The sequence below is a fragment of the Suricata suricatta genome, chromosome 3 (genome assembly GCF_006229205.1).
Source record: "Suricata suricatta isolate VVHF042 chromosome 3, meerkat_22Aug2017_6uvM2_HiC, whole genome shotgun sequence".
Taxonomy (NCBI): domain Eukaryota; kingdom Metazoa; phylum Chordata; class Mammalia; order Carnivora; family Herpestidae; genus Suricata; species Suricata suricatta.
Window position 1 is genome coordinate 97,140,195 of NC_043702.1, and position 11,000 is coordinate 97,151,194.

General features: G+C 41.2%; 1 protein-coding gene across 3 annotated transcripts in view; it reads left to right on the forward strand.

The window, feature by feature from the left end:
- The first annotated feature begins 5,230 nt into the window (after positions 1 to 5,230).
- Positions 5,231 to 11,000, forward strand: part of INSIG2 (insulin induced gene 2) — a 21,886-nt gene continuing 16,116 nt past the window's right edge. For 2 of the 3 annotated variants that reach the window (XM_029934694.1, XM_029934696.1), the window contains exon 1: positions 5,445 to 5,494. The gene's annotated coding sequence lies outside the window, so the exon portion shown is untranslated. Of the gene's footprint in view, positions 5,410 to 5,444; positions 5,495 to 11,000 lie in introns of those variants that run through there. The other variant, XM_029934695.1, reaches the window with a different exon arrangement.

Here is an 11,000-nt window from a genome sequence, read left to right on the forward strand (position 1 = left end):
GCTCACTTCTCTAGTGTCCTACTTTCCCTTAGATTTTGGTCTGGTAATCCTTCTTTATCTTCTCAGCTCTTTGGTGATACTTGAAATATATTCCAGGGGCACATGGCTGGCTCAGTTGGTTAAGCATCAGACTCTTGATCTCACGGTTCATGGGATGGAGCCCCACAGTGGGCTCTGCGCTACCAGTGTAGAGCCTGCTTGTGAATCTCTCTCTCTTTTTCTCTACCCCTACCCCGCTCATGCTTTCTCTCTCTCTCAAAATAATAAATATACTTTAAAAAAATATATATATTCCACCCCCCACAAACACTGTTGTTTTCAGTGGGAGGGTTTTTCTTTACAACCTAGTCTACATGACATGGTATAGACTTTCTACTGGCCACCTATTCACGAGTGTTGTTGAGAAACCAAATTGTCTTGAAATTGTCACATCCCTCCAGAGGAGGTTGATGCCCTGTCTGAGAGCTGAGAAGCCTACCACTCAAAGTTTTTTCCTAAAGTAAAACTAGACCCGCTGGGTTCCTTTGCATTATACAGTGCTATCTCCCACATGCCAAAAGATGTCATAAAGTTTAGGCGGACAAAATGCTGGCACACGATAATTTAATTTCACCTCTATTTCTTGATTCCCCCCCTACCTTATCAGTATTTTGAGAAAGCAAAATTTATATAAATCATTTGATACAGGGATTTCCAGTAAAATTTCATGTGATGATAGAAATGTTCTATAACCTGTACTGTTTACATGGAACTATTGCATACTTGATACACATGACTGCAGACCTCAAGTTTTAGTTTATTAAAAATTTTTTAATCTTTATTTTAATTTAGATAGCTGCACATGGCTAGCATCTGCCATATTGGACAGTGTGGATTCTAAGACCAAATTCTTCATGATACTTGAAGGTAAATTTGGTTATATGAGAGGCTTCATAAAAACACTTTTGTGGCCATGGTTTTCTCTTCAGAAGATATATAGTTCATATATCAAAATAGCAGCAACTGCTATTGACATCGAACAATTAACAAATACACCAAAATACTGATTGATCTCCAGATATCTGAGCTCATTTTATGAAATAGGCACCATGCTAGGCACTGAAAACTGTGCCATATGCCTGATGATGCTTTTGCTTTTTTAAAAAAAATATCTTTTTTAATGTTAATGTTTGAGAGAGAAAGTGCTCGAAGGAGGGAGGGGCACAGAGAGAAAGAAGGGCAGAGAGGGGGGTGGAGGACAGAGGAGCCAAAGGTGGCTCTGTTGAGAGAGCCTAATATGGGGCTCGAACTCACAAACTGCAAGATCATGACCTGATCCGAAGTTGGATGCTTAACCGACTGAGCCGCCCAGGTGCCCTATGCTTCTGCTTTCTAGACAGATGTCACTGATATAGATGGCAGAGGATTTTATAAACAGCCTTAACTGTAAAATACAACTCCATTTATTCAACTTTCCCCAAGCATACTAGATAGAAATGTTTGACAATATACAAATAGGGTCAAATAATAGCCCTGTTAGACGCCCTGAAGGAGGGCAAGAACCCCGTGTTGCATGGAGCAAACTATGTCCTGGTATATCAAAGGCTCTCAGAGGCAAATCACGAGAGACCTTTGAATGCTGAGCACAAACTGAGGGCTGAAGAGGGAGGGGGTAAGGGGAAAAGGGGTGATGGGCATGGAGAGGGGCATTTGTGGGGAAGGGCACTGGGTGTTATATGGAAACCAACATGGTAATAAACTATATATAAAAAAAAATAAAGGTTCTCAGAATAGGTTTAACTTTTTTTCTAATCCAATTTTTACCAAATACAAATGTAGAACCCCATTCTCCCCCACAAACTACCTGTTAATACTGATTGTGTGAAATACAAAATGTATTTTGAGAACTGGAGATGTGTGCAGAGGAATTTTACAACCAGAGATAATAAACAATGCTGAAGAGCCTAGGTTAGCTTTTTCTTTTTTCAAACTCGTGTTTGCAGATCTTTAGGGGACATGAATATATTCTCAGTAGTCCATAACTTCTCTGAGGAATTTTGAAATGATGTGACTTTAATTATATGATAACCTTCAAAATATTAACATAAGCATGCTTTGGATTATGTTGATAGGCACATTCTAACAGAGTATTGCCACATGATTTCTCTTCAGATTGGTTTGTAACTGTTTTACATTGATTTAAAAAAGAGAGAGATGGACATAAATGACCATTTACTCCAAATAAAGGTCAAGTAATGGTGGGGTTCATTGTAAAAATGCAGGTTTAATGAAAAGAAGTAGTGAGAGACCTGACGTACAGTATTAAAAACATGTTTTATCTCAAAATAGCCCATTCTGGAGCAATGGTTTAGATATTTACTGAAATTTTTCAGTTTCAAGAAGAACACCTTTCATGGTACTCTAATTTGAAGCTTACCTATTTTATGCTTTTGTTCATACTTATTTAACAAGTGTTTTGGTTTACAGAGCTTAAGCCTGAGAATTTTTTGCCCAGATTTATGTTTAGAACATTGTAATTTTTATAGATTTTAAGTAATATTAGGATAAAATAATTGAAGTCAAAACTAGGGGTACATAAAAATTATTTATGTGTGGAAACACTGCTCTCAATGTAATATTTCTATTACATTTCTGAATGCATCATATTGTGTTCTTATATATTTCGCCAATATTTAAAATTGGTTTGCATTCCATGGTTATGCATCATCTGTTGAATTTGCTGTGAGGCCAGGGAAAGTCTGGAAAGTATTAAAAACTCATCATGGATGATCATGAGATGACTGTATTTAATATCACTGCAGATAAAAATAGCTTTATTGAACTATTCAAATATGGCAACATCAAAATTGGGGTTTTTTTTCCCCTCCTGATCTCTATTGTCTTAAAAAAAATTCCATACATAGCATACACATTATACAAAGCATGGTTTCAACTACCATTTATAATTCAGTGACTCCAGATCTTTATTTCCAGACGATTTGCTCATTTGAATTCCAGATGCACACTTCTGGTGCTCTACTAGATGTTTCTACCTGACTGTTCCACAACTATTCCAAACTCAGTCAACCCTAAATTAGATTCTTGCCTTCTTGTTGTAGATCAACGGTGTTACTTCCACTCAAACTCAAAACTCTGAAGTCATCTTCCCCTTCTTCCTTTCCTTCACCTTCCCACCAGCGGTCAGCAAGTCCTGCCAATTCTCCTTGTACCCCTGCCGCTGTTGTCTTAGTTTAAGCCTGCAACCAGATGTCGCAACCAGCTGACAGTTACAATAGCTGCCTACCTAGTTTCCCTGCTGCCAGTTACCTTCCATGCCAATCTAGCTTAAAATAGGAAGGACGTATCAGAGAATTTTCAGTTAACTGCTTCTACCTTGTATGACCTGGCTTAGTTCCATTTACTGAGACTTCTGTCTTTGAAGACTGTGAGTTTATTGAAGGCAAGGGCTGTGTCTCATTCATCTCTGTGTCCCAGGGTTTAACAAAATTTCTAGCATGCAAGTGGGGTGTGCTACATGTTGTTGAATGTTGATGGGACTGGTGTGTGCCTAAGGACACGGGTTTTGGACTCACTCAGATCTAGGTTGAATTTTTGCCTCCTCTGCCACTTACTTAGGTGCCAAGTGACCCTGGGCAAATGAATTCTAAGACAGTGATTCTCAGTTCTGGTTGTACATTAGGATTACACAGGGAATTTATCAAAAATGGTTCAGGTCCCCTCTTCAGCCCAATTAAGTTAGAATATATGGAAGATGAGGCTCAGACACAGGAGATTTTAATAGATCCATGGGTGATCCGAGTATGTAGCCGGTAGCGAGTATCACAGCTCTTGGCCTTAATTTCTCATCTACTATATAGGATTTGTCTTCAAGGGGTTTTTGAGCAGCTGAAATGAAATGAAATTGATCACTATATCGGGCACATAGTATGTGCACAATCACGGTATTACTACACAGCCTCAATTTGTAACCTCTTCCTTCTCCATTGCTATTCCATCCCCCAACCCCCTCTGGGATTCTGCCTTCCTTTCAATTCCTGGAATGTGCCAAGATTTTCCAGCTTTAAGGAAATATTTAAACTAAAATAAATGCTCTGTAGGCTAAAATTTCCCCTAAGATTTTCCTGAAGGCAATTTCTAAGTGTTTGAAAAAGATGGGCTAGGGGAAGCATGGACTGGATGAACAGAACTCATACTGCTTTGCAGACTGCCTTCATATCAGGACATCCTGAAGTTGTTTCTAGGTGCTCTTCTCTTTTCCTTTTAAAATTCCTCATCCATTCATATTATCTGCCCAGATCTTACTTTACTGGTAGTGTAAAAACCTATAGGAGAGACATTTAAGGCCTAGAGGAAGGGGCACCTGGGTGGCTCAATGGGTTAAGCATCAAACTTAGGCTCAGGTCATGATTTCATGGCTTGTGGGTTCCAGCCCTGCTTCAGATTCTGTGTCTCCCTCTCTCTCTGCTTCTTCCCCTCTCCTGCTATGTCTCTCTCTCTCTCTCTCAAAAATAAATAAACATTAAAAAAAAAAGAGCTAGAGGAAACGTTAAAGAAATCAAGAAAGATCCAATTGCCTAGATGCATTCTGTTGCAGGTTTAATTTTGACTTTAATTTTCAGAACTAAATGTACCGGTATAAAGGTTAGAAACATAAAAATCCATCTTATTGTTAGCTCACAGGAAGAAAAAAAGGAATTTCACTAACTGACACTTTTATGCAAAGCTCTTAAGCAATTATGCCAGGCCCAAATTTCACCTACAACTTTCCTTAAGGGCCATTGTAACCTCATCACATCCATCTTATAGCACAACTTCTGACAAAGAGGTGGTTACAAGATTCTGTATTTTCTCTATTTTGCTATTAACCTCTAAAGATCTTCCTACAAAAACTGTCCCCAAACTGTGCTACCTGATCGAACCTGGGGAACAATTATCAATGAAAACCTTATAAAGTGCTGTGGCATGGAGATGAGAGAAATATCCATTATGTTTTTATGACTTAGTGGGTAAAGGAGAAGGCAAAAGCACAAAGACACTGGAAGTCACCGTCCCAGGCGGAGAACCCGGCGGCCTAAGCTCCGGAGCCCTCAGTTCCCCTTGGAGCAGAGGGACACGCTGAGGGTCACGCCTCCCAGACAGTGTGCGTGTGTCAGTGCGCGTATCTCTCACTCACACCGCCCACAGGGCCTGGAGACGCGTCACAACTCAGGATTGCCTGAGCTGCAAACAACAGCTGACCTAGCCACCTCCTATCATCGAAACAGTCCACGCCTACCAGCAGCCTCTGATTTCGCGATGACCGGAAGCCTTTTTGCCCCGTCTCGCGGGCCCACCAACTAGTGCGGGTCGGAACCGGAAGTTCCTCTACCCCGATCATCGGGGCACCTCCCCGTCGACTGCACAGGCGCGGTAGGGCTCGGACGGAGTTGTGGGAGGGGCGGAGGAAGAGCCGGAGGGGGGCGGGAGCCGGTCCCAGAAGATGGCGGAGGCGGGGGTGAGTCGGGGTCCCCTTGTGAAGCGCGGGGGACTTGGTGCTGAGGGAGGCGGCCTGGGGAGGGGGTGGCCTTTGGGAAGAGGAACTGCTTGTGTTTTTGCATCCTGGGAACGCAGCTGGCAGATGCGGGGAGCCAGGACCACAGACGGGGCCTGAAGGGCAAGGGGCTCCGCTTACCTGGAGAAGGGTCGAGGAGGTCCCGAAGGGGACAGCGGGGTCGGGCGCAGCTCATAGAGGAGGCCGAAGCTCCCCGGACAGTGGAAGAGTGTCCGAGAGGAAAGAAGGCTGGAGGACGCCGGGAAGGGCGACCCTGGAGGTCTGATGAGGGTGGACGTCGGCGAGCTGTCAGGCATAGAGCTGTCAGGACTTGGGAAGCTTGTAGCCAGAGAGACTCAGGTTTGGGAGGGGAATGGATCCAAAAGGTAGATTTCTATAGTAAGATTAGAATCCGCAAAAAGATATGTGGGTATTGGGTTGAGGAGTGGGACTTTGGCATTTTGGATTGGAATTGGAAAACCTTTGGAGTAGGTGTGTAGGTAAATCCAAAGAGAACTTTTGTCAGGCCCTAGAAGTCAGTGATTTTAGGGGATTTTAGGGTTGCTCAGCGGGGACTGGCCATCTGGAAGAGGAAAGCGGTGTGGATGATAGGAGAGAAGGAGGGGGCGGGGTGGGGAGACGTATGCTAATAAAGTGGGTGATCATGACCCGGGCCCTGTTGGTGTTGGAAAAAAGTTATTCGAGTATGGTGTAGCTCCGTAATCTAGGAAAATGTACCATGAAGAGCTTCCTGTTTTGTAGGATTGATGAGGCGATGTTTTAAGAAGGGCTGGCTAGACTGGACAGCTGCACCACGGGTACTGGCCCAGATCAGTATTGCAGTGGAGCTGAGGATTGCAGGGGAAAGCATGCCCCAGACCTAGATACAGGAAGAACGAAGGCAGCCAAGCAAGCAGTGGCTAGATTGTTTTCCAACTTTGGCGCTTGGCCCTGATTGTCAGCCACTGGGTGAAAATGAGTGAAGGAATGCCTAAATTATAGGATCTCCACAGAAAAATACTAGTCACTACTCCTCCAGTTTTCTCCTCTTTGATTCTTTCTCTGAACATTACTGTTGACTCAGGTGATTTGTTGTAGTTCTCAGTCCATATCTGATACAAAGTGACCAGGCAGTGAATCATGTGCATTTATTTGGGAAAGGGGTTGATTTCTTCTTAAAGGGACAAACTGTTACTTTTATGTTTGATCAGGCCAGTAAAGGAAAGGATAAGATGTAGTTCAGTAATTTGGAGACCAGTTGTTTACATCATTATCAGAAAATTATTCCCAAATGATAGCTTAACCTTTTCAGTGACTGAGATTTGATATGTAAAGGTAGTAATGGGATGTGAGTGCTGCCTGATTAATGGTTACTGTGTTTGCATTTTGACATAGAAAGGAAAGATGAGTTGCAGCGTCTTCAAGGCAAACATTTGTCTTTCTAAAGTTTTACTGTCCCTAGACTATGATTCACATTTGTGTGCTTGTATTTAAGAAGAGTTAAACTTTTTCACTGACGTGTGTTTTTCCTGATGTTTATGCTTATTCTATTTTGAGAATGCCATTATAATTAAGAGAGCACATGATGCAAAGGATGTGAGGTAGTGATTTAATGTTATTATTTAGTAGACTATCTTACCTAAAAAAGAGACAGGGTAACATGAGGAAGGAAGTATACTTCTGTGGCTGTTAATCATTGGAAGATGAATCATCTTGTATGATTTGAAAGGGTGTTGAAATTGATCAAATACAATACATAGAAAATCTTGTGTTTGTTTTCAAGTGTCTATTGCCTGAAAGTTGTTTCACTGGAAGACATAAACTTTGATTTTCATTCAGAAAGCAGAGTCCAGAATCACTTATCAGTTATTAATATAAAAGTAATAATATCCGTCCATTAATATGCAGTCATATACCTGGACTGATGTTTTTCCAGTTTTGATGATTTGTTATAGATCTATCTAAACTGTTTGAACTATTTTCCTTTTTGTTCAGTCATGTCCTTTATAGAAATTGAAGGTCAGAGCTCAAGGAAGAATACAATTTTTTATGTACCGTGGAGATTTTTCTTTGTTAATTTTTGGAAAAAAAAAACCCACATTATTTTGGTATTAACAGTCATGATCAGTATGACTTTAAAAGCTGCCACTTGTGTGGCACACGGATTGTTTTTGTATGATATTCATAGATGGGCCATGTGGTGAAATGGGAAGGAACTCCACAGGAAGCCCACGTGTTGGGGAGGTGGGGGAGGGCGGTAGTCCTGATACTACTAAGTTAGTATATACAAAGTTATCATCTGAGAAAGTTACTTAGCACTTTTTGTTTTGTAAAATGGGATTAAAAACACTTGCCTACTTACCAGGATTATTGTTGAGGATCTATTGAGGGACTGTTCTTTCTTTTGTAAAAAAAAAATTTTTTTTTTTTTGGATACATAGACAGCATGGCTGGGGGAGGGGGCAGAGAGAGAGGGAGACACAGAATCCGAAGCAGGCTCCAGGCTCTGAGCTGTCAGCACAGAGCCCAACGTGGGGTTCGAACTCACAAGCTGAGATCATGACCTGAGCCAAAGTTGAAGGCTTAACCAACTGAGCCCCCCAAGCACCCCAAGGGACTGTTCTTTAAATCATTCTACCAGAGACTTCTTCTCTGATCAGCAAATTATTTCTTGAGTAATCTAAAGTTTTCACATACAGATTTAAAAAAAAATTCGGTGAATAATCAAATTTATCATTGATATAAGAGTAATATTTAAAATTATAGGTACATTTTGTTTTAAGAAAAAAATTTCAATACATAATTATGAAACTGAAAGAAACTGAGAATTCAGGAATCTGAACTCAACATAAAAATAAACAAATTGGGGGATACTTAATTTACATAACTCACTTCCCTGGTGTGTGACTGATATTATAAACAACATGCTTTTTTAGGAACTTAGCTGTGGCATAGTAGGGAGGGAGTGATCTTGTGGAATTGGTTGTCCTTTTGATGAGTCTGGTCATTTCCAGGAGTACACATTTTGGTAACAAGTTCCAGTAGTACGTCTTGATCTTATCACCTCACTTGACCACTCTGGGTCCCATTTGCTCTGCTGCTAAAATGAGGAAGCTGTTATTTCACTGGTTCTTAACTTTTCTTTTGGGTCATAGACTTGTTGAGTACTTGATACAAACTGTTGAACTCTGCAGAATGCACACAAACAACTTTTTATTTTGTTTTGCATCAGGCTCACATACCCCCCAGAATAGATGATCTCTCAGTTCCCTTCTATTTCTTAAGGATTCGGAAGCACTCTTTTATTTTTGTCTCCCGTAATTAGATACTATTATATTATTATATAGTCATCAAAGTCAGCTTCTTGGATTTTTAAAATATTAGCTTTTAAAAAACACACAAACACCAAACAAATGCTGTGTTACTTTTAAAGAAAACTTTTGGGGTGAAGTAGGAGACTACACACAAGCATTGCCAGGAAAGGTTGAATAAACATCTGTAGTAGAATGACATAAATAGTTTAGAAAGTCTGTAGCTCTTGGAAATTGTCTGTAGCAATCAGTGACTCTTAGCCAGAGGGCATTGTCCTCGGGGCATTTGGAAATCCACAGGGACAGTTTTGGTTGTCTCAAGTTGGGGAGCAGGGCTCTAGTGGGCTGGGGCCAGGGACATTAAGTGTTTTGCAATGCCTCAGGCAGTTCCACACAACAAAGAATTGTCCTGCCCAAAATGCCAGTGCTCTCGGACAAACACTGGCGATCGTGAGCCAAGCCAGGCACCACTGAACAACGCTTTTTAAAGCTGAAGTTATTTTGCGCTTTTGGAAACATAATGCAACGCGACATATACTTTGCCATGAACTCGCTTTTGGAAAAGCACAGACATAAACAAATGATTTTTTAGAGGAGTTTGGGCTACTTAAAATGTATATACACTCTTTGTTTTTGAGTAGCTATCTTAACTGCAGAAGCCGGGTCGTACTGTGTCTGCTGGAAGTCTGGGAAGTGACGGGACTTACACAGTGTGTTGGTCTTACACAGTGTGTAACTTGGCCATCAGATTTTTTTCTTCTTTAAAACCTCTTTTCACACCTTGATGTAGTAGTACTTTTAAAGAGAATTTCAAGGCATTGGTACATTTATTCTTATGATCTTTGTGCAATTATATAGTTGCCTATTTGCATTGAGAGTATATTATGCTTGAGTTAGTTTTTCTATGCCTATCATGTTTTCAGTAACCAAATCCCCTTACAAGTATCCATGTGCTAAAAGACAAGCCTGGGGAGTGGGGCTGGAATGGGATTCAGGGTTTAGAGGGAAGAGGATGATGGCTTTTGGAGTCAGACCTAAGGTAAAATTCCAGCAAGTTGCTAAATCTCTTTGACTTTGTGTTTCATTTGTAAAATGAGGATGGTAATACTTACCTTTGGATGATTTTGAAGACTCGAGATAACCATATGTCTGGCATGGAGTAGGCCCTCCACCAGTGGGTGCTATATCAATAGTCATGACTATGGTGAGGGTGAAGAATTTATAGCTACTGAACACCTCGATAAAAATAAAGAGAACATATGGCTTGCTAATATGCTGGATGCAACAGCAAGGAAGAGTCTGCAAAACCAGATCAGGAGGTGTTTTCTAGACATTTTGAGTTGGTATTGGAGTATATTTTCCTGTGAATCAGCCGTAACACATAATGCTTTCTGTAGTTCTCTAAGCTGTAGCAGATATCCTGTAGACCAAGTCAGGTTTGTGAGGACCTACCTGCTTGAGGACGGAACTCACTCTGTGAGTGTTGGGCCCAGAGCGCTGGATGTGGTTAGAGGTTCAGGAAAAAAAGTCTTTTGTCTGTGTTTATCACATAGAACTGATAGGCTGTGAAAGTTGCTAGTACTCACAAATATTCTCATTTTCATGCAGAATTTTTTTTTAAGAGAAAGAGGGAGAGAGCATGTGTGCCCATGCATGTGAGCAGGGGAGGAGCAGAGGGAGAGAGAGAGTCCCAGGCAGGCTCCATGCTCAGTACAGAGCCCAGTGTGGAGCTCAGTTTCACAACCCAGGGATTACAACCTTAGCTGAAATCAAGATTCAGACAGTCAACCAACTGAGCTGCCCAGGTTCCTCTACACTGATTATTTCTTTTCTTTTTATTTCCTTTTTTTGAAAAAAAATTTTTTTAATCTTTTTTTTTTTGTTGCTAACCAACTCTAGTTTTTTTTTATAATAGTTTATTGTCAAATTGGTTTCCATATAACACCCAGTGCTTCTCCCCATAAGTGCCCCCCACCATGACCATCACCCCTTCCCTCCCTTCCCCTCCCCTTTCAGTCCATGGTTCATCTTTAGTATTCAGTAGTCTCCCTTGATCTGTGTCCCTCACTCTTCCCCACTCTCTTTCCCCCTTCCTCTCCCCATGGTCCCCTGCCAGGTCTCTCCTGTTAGACTTATGAATGCAAACATATGGTATCTAT